At 41.0% G+C, this 13,572-nt stretch overlaps 1 protein-coding gene across 3 annotated transcripts in view; it reads right to left on the reverse strand.

Moving 5' to 3' along the window:
- The window catches only part of CRACDL (CRACD like), a 47,063-nt gene extending 39,385 nt beyond the window's left edge, over positions 1–7,678 (reverse strand). For 2 of the 3 annotated variants that reach the window (XM_033052727.1, XM_033052725.1), the window contains exons 1-2: positions 7,395–7,678; positions 7,249–7,312 (exon numbers count right to left, since the gene is read on the reverse strand). The gene's annotated coding sequence lies outside the window, so the exon portion shown is untranslated. The remainder of the gene's footprint in view (positions 1–7,248; positions 7,313–7,394) is intronic. The other variant, XM_033052726.1, reaches the window with a different exon arrangement.
- Positions 7,679–13,572: the final 5,894 nt, after the last annotated feature.

The raw sequence follows: 13,572 nt of genomic DNA on the forward strand, positions 1-13,572 counted from the left end.
ATTTATGAGCACAAACAGCTCAATACACTACCAGACTTTTAGGTTTGTACCAGCCATTTTTACTGATAGAAGTGCAATCTGTATTTTTAACATAAATAATATCGAGTATTCACATACAGTATTTTGCTAGTAATGTTCTGAAGAAGGTCATACTTTTTTGACAATAGCAGGCTAACATTACTTGGAATCAAGGGTCAGTGAAGAATTAAAAATTCACCGTGCCTCTCCTCGAAAAGCAATAGAAAATAAAGTGTCTTTCTTTAGCTAGAACAAAATTACATTTGATTCTACATATTGCAATTGCAATTACTGTTGCATTCAGCACTAGGAACATTCCTGAAGCTATTTCACAAAAATAATTATACCAGGTCTTTTGGTATTCAGAACGAGTAGAAATATCAACAAGTGTTATAAGGTCTCCATGCCTTTAAATTCACAGAAATATAACAGGTCTTCCATTGATCCTTCCTTGCTTTTTTGGAACCATGAATACAATAAATTGTCTATTCACCTCACACACATACACACACACACACACTTCCTTTGTGGTGAAGAAAGAGTAAATCTGCCCTGGAAGCACAGCAAGCCCTGAGCAATGGCTCACTGACACCTGCTGCCCCATCAATTAGCCTAATGTAAGGGTGTTCTTGTACAGTGCAGAGGTTAATGGGAGTTTAAGATGCAGAAAGTGTTTAGCAGTACCTGGAATGAGATCCTTCTTCATCTTTATCTATTATTCTGAAGGAGACTTGGTGGGCCAAGTTAACCAGACAAGGAGATCAATTGCTAACATCTAGAGTTGAATTTGGCCCAATTTTCACAGGTCCATAATGTGTGGAATAGTCAACAGTGTAATTTCAACAGTTTTATTAAGTTTCTTTAAAAGTTAATGACAAATCTTTTAAAATGTTGGATTCAACTGAATATAGAATATAGTTATATCCTAGACCTACTTCCAAATATTTTACCATTAGTGCAATGAAAATTAGGCAAAGTTATGTAAGAAGGAAAGTGAATGAAATAAAGAGCTGGGCTTTACCAGCTTCCTTGAGAATTCCTGTGCTGGAAGGATGAAGTAATTATTGAAATCATCCACAAACCATGTGCAGAATAGTTTTAATATTGGACATTTAAAATAGAAAAAAAAAAAAAAGTTGGAAATGCAAAGAAAACAAAATAGATATTTCTAGGAGAAGCCTGAGCCCTTCCAGGCAGAGAAACACCAGCGTACCAGCTGAGATTAGCCAGAACATAAGCAGGCTGATTTCCAGGACCTGCTCAGGAAAGGTGCCATCAGAGGCTCTCAGTCCTCAGCTATACCTCATTCCAGACCAGACTGCTCTGCTGAACCGACTGCAGCCGCGTGCTAACCTGGAATCCCCTCGGATGCAGGGATAACAAGAAGCCATATTTCCAGCACAAGGGCCACTTCACCCCCCTGGGTCATCCTAGCACGAAGGAGCGGCAGGAATGGAGTGAGATCCAGCTGAAGCCATGGGATGGCAGTGGGACGTGGTGGAGAAGGGGAGCATCATGCCCTGCATTCCCTCTGTAGATTGCAGACTCTGGGGACAGTTTCTTCCCCAACATCCACACAGTCCATTCAAGAGGTACAGCCACTGTCAGCACAGTCACAATCCTCTGAAACTTCCCCAGGCAACAGCACTCACATACTTCAGCAATAACTGCTACCTTGTAAACACATTCCACATTCCTGTTGCATTAAACCCCACAGGTCAAATGCAAAGCTGAACAGCTTCTTGTCTAACTGTTGTACAAGGCTTGCTCTGAGGTAGTACATGTGGCAGGCTTTTACTTGGAAAGGACCTTATTTAGCCTCTTTTGGCCCTTCCCATTTAGGCCCTCTCAGCCTTCAAATGATAATTATTTTCTTGATCATTGATGGGAGACAGATGAGCCACGGGCTCCTTTATCTTTCCTCCACACCAGTAACATTCAGATCACTTCTAGAAAAAAGAGCATGAGATTTTTAACACAAGGTCACTGTAATACATTACTTCCTCAGAGGTTTCAGGTAGGAGTCCAGTTAAGTTGGACTTCATAATCCAAATAATTTCCTACACAAAAAGACTGGAATGTTGCTTTCTGTCCCTGCCACAATAAACACCACGGCTGAGTTTTTTCATCTCTGTTTGGAACCTTTCTCCACAGTCTATGAGAAAAACAGCCAGGATTTCACCAATGTAAGAGCCATCATTATTTGTAATTTACGCCCTTCATGACATGAACTTGAAAACTTTTCATTCTTATTGTCCATTCAGGATATAATTGTTCTTTATATTTGAAAGAGAGGAAACCTTTTTCTGTAGCTCTTATCTCATTTACTTGCAGGTCTATGCTCCAAACCACACTGTGCTCCAAAGCAAGGATATGAGCAAATGGAAATAACTGCCACTAGCTCAGATTCTTGTTTTCTCCTTTGCTCCTTTCCTGCAGCAATAATCTCAGCAAATATAACCTCTGGCGAGTCATTCTGTATGTATCACCTCCAGCTGCTGCTTCAGACTTGCAGACTTCTGAAAGTCAAAATCCTGAATGCAGCCTATTAGTTTTCACTGTCACCTTGTCAGAAATCCAAAGGCAAGTCTCTAGTGTGCCACTTGCACAAGCCCACTCACTCCTTTGGACTGGGAAGTAGAAAGCATATCACAGAATCGCAGTATTTTTAGGGTTGAAAGGGACCCTTGGAGATTATCTGGCTCAAGCCCCCTGCCAAGATGGGGTCACCTGAATCAGATGAAATAGGAACATGTCCAGGTGGGTTTTTGAATGTCTCCAGAGAGAGAAACTCTACAACCTCCCTGGGCAACCTGTTCCACTGCACTGTCATCCTCAAACATAAGGAAGAGTTTTTCATGTTGAGGTGAAACTTCTTGTGGTTTAGTTTATAGCCTTTGCTCTCATCCTGTCACTGGGCACCACTGGAAAGAGTCTGGCACCATCCTCCTGACACCTGCCTTTGAGACATTTATATCCATTAATAAGATTCCCTCTCACTCTTCTCTTCTCTAGACTAAATAGGCCCAGCTCCTGCAGCCTCTCCTCACAAGAAAGGTTAAATACTTCTCCTGATGTTCTTCAAGCTGCAACTCTCAGAGCAGGGACCAAAGTGAGTCTGTCATGCAGAAGCAATGCTCAGCTCCAGGCCTGTTCCTTGGTCCAGCTTTGCTGGAGCCAGTGGCATAGACTGAGGTGCCCTCTCCAGCCTAGGGCCCAGCTCCCCTTGGCACTTTGTGGGGTAGTGAAACTCAGGAGGCAAAGGGAACCTGATCATGCTCCCCAGGTCTCTGCTGGAAGGGGTTCCATTGGCGACAGGTAAGGAATACACTGTGAGAAATATCTCCCTTTTCCCACATCAACACTTGCTCTGAGCCTCTTCTTTCTGCCACTGGGACAGTTCTCCCCATTTCCTTCTGACATGATAAGCACCTTTTTTGTTAAGCTCCTCGATGCTTAAGATCTCTGTCAGAAATCTCTTGCATGCACGTTTGCCTCTGGCAGCACCTCCCTCTCAGCAATGGAGAGAGGAAGACATGTGAGGAGTGAATAAGTCTAACTCACTTTACCTGAAAGAGACACCTCTCTGCAGAGGAGATCTCTTCCTTTCTGCCCCTTCTAAACCTATTTTTCAGGTTCCTGTATATCCTTTGGGGCTTACATGGCAGGGGGGATAGGATGGTGGGGACAGGGATGTAAAGCCATTTGGAAACATTCCCTTTGTCCCCAGGCTGCCTTCTTTGAATATACCACAAATGTTTTACTTCAATTCTCAAAAGCCCAATGACATGCAGGTTATTAATTCATGACTATGACAAGATTATTATGGTTAATTTAACATGTGCAGGCACTTAAGTAACTACTGTTGGGAAATATTTGCCATTAATTCAAAAAATTCCTGCCTGTAATTTGACAAATATAAATGCAAGTATGCAGCAGAAATCCATCACGACAAAGAGCACTCATCTGCCATCACCTTTACATGTGACTGTACAATGCTTGATCTCTGCCTGCTTTACATAAGCACAACAAAATGTACTGCAGCATTCATAAATTAAATGCCATTGACATTCACATGCTAGAAAGAGTCCAGATGTAGGAAGAGAAACAGAGAAGCAGACAATATCCCCATGGGCAGCAAAGGGGACACCACTGGGAGAGAGGCTGGCAGAGCAGTGTTCCTAATCAAAGCTCGAAAAATGTGCAAACAAAACCTACTTGTGTGGGCTTTTCTCCCACCTCCTTGGGTCTGCAATAATTTCTGCAAAGGCAGGTGGTGCAGAGTGAAACCACCGATGCGGTTTCAGTCAGGACCGACTTGTCTCTCAGGCACAGCACAGACCTCCAGGATTACCCCATCACTCCTAGGGAGGGAACTCCCTGCCTCAAACTACTGTGTTTTGCTTGCTTTCCCAGGGAGGTAGGTGAAAATTCTGCGTGTATGGAGCTAGTTGCAGCAACAAATCAGAAAGTCAAGTCCAAAATAATTAGTCTCATGGCATCTTAGAAGGGTCCCAGCACTTCTTGGCCTTTGCTGATCCTTTGAGCAGGTCCAAAGGCATTGATGAGTCACTTTGCTCACAAAGGCTCTTTAGCTCTGTGACTTTGCAAGACTTATCACTGTAACATGCATCCCATCTATCAGGCCCTTCTCATTGCAGGAGCTCCATGCACTGCCTGGACTTTTTGAGTTCTCTCATATGGTGAAAATTCCTTAGGAAAATCCTGCAGAACATTTTGGTACACCTCTATTTTACAGCTTCGTTATGTTTCAGAATAAAATTTGGGAACATACTATCAGTGTGAATTTTCTGAGTGTTCAGTACAAGCACTCAATGTAATCCCTTCACAATCTGATTAAAGTCTTATTTTGAAAACTATTAAAATTCAAATGCTATTCCAGAATTTGGTAACTCTGGTTAGAAAATCCCAAACTAAATGACTGGTGTATACCTGTTTGTTTTTGTGCTAATGTAATACTTTCCTTGAAGGAGCCTTTTTCTTTTGCCACAGATATTTAGAGAAGATGTTCATCTCCCCTTTCAGTCTTCCTCCGCAAAGTCAAGTAAGTCATGGCATCTTAATCTCCTTACAGATATAAGCTCTCTACTGTCCTGACATTTTACTTACTCTTCTCTATACCTGCCCTACTCCAAGCTCACCTCTTCTGCCAGCCAGATGCCCAGAACCACACACTGGGTCCCAGGCAGCCTCTATAGCTAAATGATACAAATATCGCTCTTGGATTTAAGCTTCCCAGCTCTTAGTTAGGCTCGCACATGTTGGCAGACAAATAGAAAGAAAGCATTCACCTGCCTTCTCTTGACTACTCTACTGCAGAGTCCAAGTACATGTTTGAGCTATTTACTATCAAGAAACACTGTTCGTGCAAGGCCAGTGTTTCAATAGTCTTTCCAGACTTGGCTGTTTCCTATGTCCAACCACCCAGATGCTGATGCTGGCTGCCAATACCAGACTACAGGACCCATTCCAGCTTCTTTTCAAATGCCAAAGTGCCAGCATACGCTCCCTTGGCTGAATTTGCAAGGGCCCAGCCATCTGCGTATCTACAGAGTGTCTCTGGTGCAGGTATAATGGGAAAATATTTAGCCTTTTACATGCAGTTGGCAAATATACTCAGGCTCAAGCCTGAGGAAATTCTGATTCTCTTTGCTTAGGGGCCTCCTTTATTTTAAACATTTTGAAATATTTGTGAGTCACAGCAATGGGTAGGGAATGAGATATCTAGCAGAGCTCCTAGCTGTGCCAGGAGAGTATTACTAAGAGGATACTACCAGGCTTTGTGAACAGGGGAAAGATCAGGAGGTGCTGGTGACTTAATCTCACTGGTCCCACGCTATGCTCTGAGGGCACTATTTTACTGAAAGAAAGAGCTAGATTAAAGCTACTGAAGGGGTTTCTTCTGTTAACAGTCTCCTGAAAGTGGTTGACCTAGAGACCAGAACAATTAAATGAAATGTGAAGCACCTCCTCAAACAGATATTTCTCCTACTCTGTCCTACATCACCTAATCAGACAGTAGTATGAAGTTACACACGTGGGAGAGCTTTTTTGTAATAAAAGACATCCTGAACTGCATGAGGATATTGACCTGGTATATATTTTTTCTCTCTTCTTATGTGGACACATACCTTGTGAGTCCTAGGAATGAATGTATGAGCTCTCCCATAAGTATGATAGAGACAAAAAGTCTGGGATACCAAATTGGACATGCACACTTACAAAGCAGCTGCTGTATCAAGTATGCAATGTGAGACTCTGGGAATTGCTTTCTTGAATACTAAATGTGGAAAATATCAATTGAAGGAACATTTTGTATCTCTGAAGAAATCAGCTTCTGAACACCTTAGAATCAGCACTCATATTAAACAGCTCCATATTAGAGCTAATTAAAATATATTGCTAAAAAGTAATCTGGTATTTTATGTCCATATTCAATAATCTTCTGTGCAAAAACCATATAAACATGTTTACAGTTTACCTGTCCTAGAGATGTGCAGCCAGATCTTTGGCTGATGTCACTTAGCAGGCCTTTGCTCAAGTTAATTGGAGCTGTATCAATTCATATTTCTGAAAAAATTATATGTATAGACATCCGAAAAAGACAAGTTAAGCACCTTGCATGCACCTAGAAACATTAATTTCCATGTTTTCCAAAATATGAAAACTGTACTTTCTGTGAGGAGTAGTCCTTCAGAAAACTATCATGCCAGCCCTGTACCAGCACTAGATATGAACATCTTCTGGTTTGATTCCCACCATCTCTACTATCTGTGAGTAGAGAAGAGAAGCTACAACACAAGGAAGACAAAATTTTTTGGTAAGTATTTTTCTTAGAATAGCACATTGCTCTGATTTTTACATTTGACAAAGGGCCTCTTCTTGTAATCTATTAAAAGGAAACAAAAAGCAGTAACAAATCCCATTGTGTTACTAACCAGAGGCAATGATTGCTGGCCTCTGCAAACAATACATAGCCAGAGGAACTTGCTGCTTTCTATTTGCTGTGGCAATTATGCCACAAGCAGCGAATTGCAGTGAGAGCATGGCAACCAATAACTCTTGATCACTTAAAGATTTTTCATTAGCCAGTTCTACAATAAATTAACTAGAGAAGTTTAAAGGTTGTTTTCAACTATTTATGTATAAACACACACCACAAAGAACAAGGGAATACAGTCCATCTTTCTACTTAACCTTTTTACTTACCGTTCAGTGAAACTTTAGCAAGTACAAAGGCAGGTCAATAGTCCCAGAATTGAATGTTGTGCACCTGTGTAACCAAGAAACACATTTCACCTGGAGGAAAACAACCCATAAAGTAACTCAGACATAAACTTTCTTCAGCTGCTTACCTGCGTAGGTTCCTGTTTGTCAGATTCAACACACCACAAAAGGCTACTGGTGTTTCAGAAGGGATCTGTCACCTTGCCAAACATTTAAGTGGTAGCAAAACCAGCAGAGGCACTTTCAAGTTTGCACAGAGAATTCTGAAAGTCTCAATTCAGTTCGACTTGGACAGGCGCACCCTACATCTCATCAGATACTCAGCATGGGGGCTACTCTGTCTTCCCAAAGCATGAGTTATGAGCACTGCCTTGAACCTTTCCCCAAGTGATCCCTGTTTCTAACGCGGAAGGAGTCGGTCAGAGGAGAAAGCACCAGTATCCCCCAGTTGCTAGGTAACAAGCAGGGAGATCCTGACCTGAATTCTTAGTGGAGGCTGATGTTACTCAGGAAGCTTAGCTGGTTCCCTCCTGCATAGGGAGGGCCATGCCAAAAAGTTACTCCTGGCTTTGTAAAGGCCACTGCGTAGCACGCAGGACAAAGGGACAGCTGCTGAGCTATTTTTATGATAAAAAGGCACCTGTTGTGAAAATAGGAAGCACACATAAGGGTGGTATTTTCTGCTTTTCATGCCAATGAAACCAGAAAGTTTTAACCTTAAAATATGATCTATTTCAAATCTGGCCATTACATAAAGCAGAAAAAACCACCCACCATGTTCACAGCCTCAACATTAACAAATGCAATGAGAGAATACTAAGCATATGAAAGTTTAAAAATTAATGTTATCCCATACACCATACTGTGAAGCATAATCTACAGCCAAACTGAATATAGAAAAATGAAAGGAAGTAAATCAGGGAAGTTTATGATGACACAAGAACTCTGCATTTTCTGGCCATGTAATATTTTAAGTTATTGCCATGCCATTGTATTAATTACTCTATTTAGCTTGTAAATTCCTCAGAATGTATTTTCTAAAAGATGAAAAGTAAACACTCAGCCAGACCTGAAGAGGTAAAGTGTCTCTGAGCCCCTTGGATGGGGTATACCCCAACCCTATCATCCTGTAAAGCAAAAGGAAATAATGCCTCCTCATATGCAACATAACACAAATATCAAAGACCAAATTATGTGGAAAAGATGCCTGTTTGCTTTCTAGTTGCTCCAAGGAATATCTTGGCAAAAATGGCATGAAAGCAGTGCTGAGCATACCACATGTGGCATGGCTCCCACAGGCTGGATGAGCATGTGAGGCTGGGAGAGCAGAGGGGTATCGGTGCAGAAACAAGTCCTTTCATTCCAGCCAGCTGCTTCCCCATCACATCTGAGCACATTCTCACATGTGAGCAGCTCCCTCATTGCTCAAGTAGATTCTGCCAGTCCCAGACAGGAATATCTGTGAGGACTCCAGCTCAGCCAGGGCAGTAGCTCCCCTATCTCTGCATGAGTTTGCAATGGGTGTACCTACCTCTGTTTGCAGTGGGTGTTCCTACCGGCCAACCACCACACAGGCAACTGCTCTCTTAAAGAAGGGTCTCACAGACAGGAGAACTAGCCTTTCATGTCTAGAAAAGCTCAGCTATGACCTTAAAAGGGAATAACTCCACAATGGTAGAAACAAAGCAATGCTTTATTGGAAGGGAAAGGCACACAAGTGTACTTGCAGAACACCAGCCCTGCTCAGCTGTGCAATGAATGTGAAAAACACCTAATGCATGTAGTGTGTCCCCTAAAAGGCTCTCCTTGCACCATGGCCAGGTTCAGTGGCCCGATAAATCTGTGTTCAGCACAAGCCCAAGGTCAGGAAGCAGTCTCTTAGCTATGCTTGAGATCTCTCCCTCCCCATAAATGTCCCTATTTATCCAGGGAATCAGTCTATCCCTGCAGCAGTTATAACTACCCAAAACCAGACGAGTATTATGGTGCTTCAAGTACCTTTCTGAACAGGAGCCAAAGCTTCATATTGATAGGAAAATTATAGCTCTTTTGTTCATTTCCTTTTGTCATTTTATTGCAGAAACAGGAAGAGCTCAGAGTTAAGTCCTATCCCATAAGCACTTACATTTCCAGACAAAATAGTTATGGATGACAGAGTCTGAATTCAGCAGGAGCAAATTAAGCCAGATTTTAAACAGAGTCAAAATATAAAAACCCTATAGATAACCAATACACATTTGGACTGAAAATTTAAGATATTAACTATATACTCACCTGTTGCTAAAGAAAAACTGAAAAACGTAACAACACAGCACAAATCAGAAATCACAGCTCTGTGCAGTGCAAATGATTTTTAAGCAGTGCAGATACTCTGAAACAATTCTCTGGTGAAAGGCCATCTTACAGATACCATCACCAGAAGGCAAAACAGTCCAAAGAATCTACTCATGGAAATGTTTTAGATAGCACTAGACTATTTTTTTAACTATAAATCCAGCTTTTGCAAACCAAGTGAAGTGGATGGCACTTCAATGCATCTTTTCCTACAGATTCTTCCAAATGGTCTTAATGTTCAGCCATGCAACAAGCTTTAAATATAAGATTTCAGAAAGCTTGGCAAGAGGAAAGGTGTGACAAATATAAGCTTTTTCTAGCGAGGCCCTTAATAGAGGCCAAGAGAAATTAAATGAGTATGGTAGATATGAGAAGAAATGGACAACTGGTGAGCTGAAAAGAGAGAGGAAGAAGGAAGTCATTACAGGATTCATGTAAAAGTTAGAAAAAAGATGTAGATGGGAACAATGCCGTTGAAAATGCTGATTCCACTGAGAGCACAAACTGGACAACTCTTCTCTCTTTTAACATTTCTTCCAGTCATGTCTTGAACAGCAAGAACAGGTAAGTGGTAAAACAGATTTGACTGGGGTAGAGAAAATTCACTCCATAGTGTTAAGAAAAACCGGTCATATCTTCCTATTGTCTAAACGGGCATAACTCCACCAGCTTCATTTTATGCCAGCTTAAGACTAGGTCAAATGCAGTTAGAGGAAGTTCCTCTTACATATTTCACTTTGCCTGCAGGCAGGCTTCAGCAAATGGCCTGTCTACTCCAGGGGGACATACTTAATAAAGAATTTAATCTTCCTGATGAACACAGAAAGATGCCAAAGTGCCAAACTTGTCAAACATACCTTGCAACAAAACACTGTTAAAAATTTGCTTTACTTGGCTATATACTTGTAAAACCATGTAAAACAGATGGCTCCAAATTGCCTGACTTCAACTATTAAAAGTCAAACACTGCTGTCCAAATCGCTTTGCAAAGGTGTAGTATTACAGCAATTGAGATGGTCCATAATCTGCTCACATCTCCACTCGAATCAGTGACACAGTGCCGAGAAGTCTCCCGGTTGTTCAGAAGGAGCTGCGTGAAGCAGTGATTCACGCTGATGAATTGTAACCAAGCAACACTGCCAGCATCTCTCCAGCCCATTGTTCAGCTGAGCTGGGGAGAATAGCAGTAGAACAGCACTGAAAAAACTGCCAAACTCCAACTTCAATTAAAGGATACCATCGCTCTAACACTAGGCATAGTAAATTTTTTAACCAAAATTTAACAGAAATAACCTGTTACTTCCCTCTCAGTAAAGATAATGACATGCCTGAAGGCAGCAAATTGATTTCTGTATGTCCAGGACCTCTTGCAAATCATCTTTACAAAAGAAAGAGTTGAAATTTACTTTACACAAAAAATGCACTGCAATGAATTATTCATCTGAGCAGAAGGACAGGAATACTGCCTTTTTGTTAGTATGGCTATTAGATGCTGAGGGAAACTAAAGAAAACTTTCTCAGATGCAGTAACAACACAGATGAAATGTAAAGGAAATAGATATTTGAAAATTCTGTTCAATGAGACTTGGCAACTTTTTTCCATGTAAATGTTTGAAACGCACAAAATACTGCTACTACATCATCATGCATGTGAACCCTATTATCAACAGAAGCATTAAAAATTAGGTTACAATATTGAAATATTTTCCTTTTATTGCAGTTAATGGTGGGATTATTTGTCCTGTTTAATGCCATGGGCCTGGATATAAAAAAATTCACTGCAAAATTATCTACTGTTTCCCTTTATAGAAATAAGAAGAAAACACAGTCTGCCAACAAAATTGTTGGTTACTAGATGGTTTTGCAATGTTCAACAGTATCCCCATCTTACCAGAAAAAAAATCATGTATAAATTAAGAATAGGATACAGAATTTGCTTGTTTTTATAGCATAAAAGACAGGCTAGCAGCTGTAGGCATTTCTCAAGAGCATAAAAACCAAAAGCACTGACCTGTAAAACAGAAATAGTAATAACATCTGCTAGACTTCTGGGCTCTGAAATCACATTCCCTGAGAGCAAGTTTCCAAAAGAAAGGCTGGGCACTTATGTAAGATACCAATTTCCTTTTCAATGGACAATGTTTCTCTTTTGAAATTTTACGTAAAAGCCTGAGTTTAAAACCACACGCATCTTTCTTCTCCAGAAATTAATGCAGTAGGGCAAAGAAGCAAAATGCCATGGCATTGGCATAAAAATAGATTTATCAATGTCTTTCAGGATTTGTGGTATCATACAAACATAGAATGGTGTGGTTAGGAAGGGACTCTAAAGATCATCTAGTTCCAACTCCACTGCCATGGGCAGGGGCATCTTCCATTAGATCAGGCTGCTCAAAGACCCATCCAACCTGGCCTTGAATACTTCCAGGGATGGGGCATCCACAATTTATATTAGATCACCCTCTTTGCTTACTTCCATGCTTATCCTTCTAGTCCTTCTCTACAAACGAGGTTCCTAGATGTGGTCTTTTCAACCCCATTATGGGGGACCAAGAAGTTCTGTAATATATGTATATGTAATATATGTATTTCTATGTGAAGTATCATCAGGATCTCACACAGGCAGAAATGCTGCTGCTTAGGCTCTGCCTGCTTGATAGCTTAGGGTCCTTCTTATAAGTCCTTAACACTGCCACAGGCTTTGACACTACACAGGACTCCTTACAGGCTCAAAGCCTGCTCTCCCATGCTATGAGTTCCCACCAACTTCCTCTCAATGTGAGCAGATATTTAAAGCAGAACTTGGTCTCATCATCTTCTTTTCCTTCATGTTTGCCAGATGGCTTTATTTAATGTCTATTCTCTGGATTGGCTCTTAGATAGACTTTTTTTTTTTCTTTACATTTGCCATCTGCTGGTCCAAACAGCTGAATGATACACTTCCTTTTCAACCTCATAGCATAAATTCATTCTTGCTGTCAATTTGGCATCCAAAATAGTATGGCAGGCAGATTGGCAGGTCTGGGTAAGGCCTTGCTCCACCAACAGGAATTTTCTCCTTTGTCCCTTTGAGAGTTATTAGTGTAGGAGGAAAATTTTTAAGAGGGAACAAAGTTCAAAGCCAGAGCGAAAGACAGGTACCAAGAAGAATTCTGAACCAAGTTGTCTCAACGATGGAAAGTGAAAGAAAACAAAACAAAAAAATGCTGTGTGGGGAAAAAACTTGACTTGGAACCTTAGAATAATTTTCCAGAGCCTTCAGCAACTGCCTTGCTCTTTTCAGTGAAAATGTATGAGGACTCTTGTGAAATAACTGATGTGGATATGGGACCATGCCTGCATCCTGCAGGCTACCCAGCCTGAGCTGCGCTACAGGGGCAGTGCCAGAACAATGGTAAAACTGCAACAGCAGCTGGCTAAGAAGGGTGTCAGGAGGAGGACAGAAGCAGCATGAGAGGAGGAGGAAGGGAAAGGTGCCAAAAAATCTTGTTGTGACCCCACCTAAATGCATAACAGCAAGTTATTACTGAGCTGCCTGAATGCGCATGTTTTACCTGTCTTGCTACATTAAACTCAGAATGTTTTAGAGACGATTCTGTCACTTGAATGTTTGCACAGTTCCAAGCACAATAGCTTCTTGTGCTGGCTGAGTCCTTTGAATACTGTAAGAATACAATTAAATAATAAGAGCAGTAATAAGCTCGATGCTATTCATACTTGAGAAGATCTCACATGGCTCTGGAAAAATCACAGCCACAGAAATACTCTCAACAAACATTTGCTCATCCTCTCATCACCGTTGTGGCTTTCTTTTAAAGGCAAAGACAGAAAAAATGACATGAAAAAATATTAACTGTATTTCATATCTGAATGCCACAAAAGACTAACAGTTTATCCAAACAGTGTAAGTGAAGAAAAGCTTGAGAACTCCTACTTCAGTGCTTCTCTGTATACTTAAATTTGCAAATACAC

The sequence above is a fragment of the Catharus ustulatus genome, chromosome 2 (genome assembly GCF_009819885.2).
Source record: "Catharus ustulatus isolate bCatUst1 chromosome 2, bCatUst1.pri.v2, whole genome shotgun sequence".
Classification (NCBI taxonomy): domain Eukaryota; kingdom Metazoa; phylum Chordata; class Aves; order Passeriformes; family Turdidae; genus Catharus; species Catharus ustulatus.